Here is a 1,000-nt window from a genome sequence, read left to right on the forward strand (position 1 = left end):
TTTTTTTAGCCCAGTGTGCATGGAACCTTAGACTTCAAGGGGGCTTGACTGTGGCCGGAGGGAGTAAACAATGGCTCAGACTTGGTGGTCAGTGGGAGTAAAAGAATAATATAGCACCTTTTAGTCTAGTGCCCCATCATTGGCATTAGGTAGAGTAATAGTGCCCCATCATTGGCATTAGGTAGAGTAATAGTGCCCCGTAATTGGCATTAGGTAGAGTAATAGTGCCCCATCATTGGCATTAGGTAGAGTAATAGTGCCCCATCATTGGCATTAGGTGGAGGAATAGTGCCCCATAATTGGCATTGGTTGGAGGAATAGTGCCCCATAATTGGCATTGGTTGGAGGAATAGTGCCCCATCATTGGCATAAGTTGGAGGGATAGAGCCCCATCATTGGCATAAGTTGGAGGAATAGTGCCATGTACTTTATCAGTGGAAGGAATATTCTCAGCCTTTTGGCTAAGATCAAGTGTAGTTATCTGTTCTTATCAGTTGCCAGAGGAGGTGCTGTGCTACTCCCAATGGGGAGGGCTACGCAAATCCTCTGGTGTCTAGATGGTCTGTCTCAGTAGGGGCCGAACCAGAGTGCTCCCTGGATTGGGAGGCTAGTACTCGGTGAAGCCTGAGCAGGCCGGAAGGGTGCCCCTGGTGGAGATGGCAGTGCCCCTGGTGGGGATGGCGGTGCGCTGGGTCTGGCCAAAGGTGTGGTTCTCATCTTTGTCAGTTTTTCAGGAAAGATCACTGGCCTCCCTTTCCCACCGGGGGGGGGGGGGGGGGCTGGGGGGGCAGGTGTTAGTATTTCCCAAATGTAATTGAGTCGGAACGATGGGAGTGTTGGTGGAGCCTTTTTGCACCTAGGGCTCTCCCTAAGCTCTCAGAGCTCCATGCCTTCCTGGTGGGGACTGGGCTGCACTGGTCTGGCTGGTGGGTCTGGGGTTGAGAGAAGCCTGTTTATGTACCCCTGGAGTGGCAGTCCACGGGTTCTGTAACTTCACTGT

At 52.0% G+C, this 1,000-nt stretch overlaps 1 pseudogene; it reads left to right on the forward strand.

Moving 5' to 3' along the window:
* The first annotated feature begins 443 nt into the window (after positions 1-443).
* On the forward strand, positions 444-548 carry LOC143999807 (U2 spliceosomal RNA; annotated as a pseudogene).
* Positions 549-1,000: the final 452 nt, after the last annotated feature.

This window comes from Lithobates pipiens, unplaced genomic scaffold, assembly GCF_037356315.1.
Source record: "Lithobates pipiens isolate NorthernLeopardFrog02 unplaced genomic scaffold, aLitPip1_a1.2 Scaffold_19, whole genome shotgun sequence".
Lineage (NCBI taxonomy): Eukaryota > Metazoa > Chordata > Amphibia > Anura > Ranidae > Lithobates > Lithobates pipiens.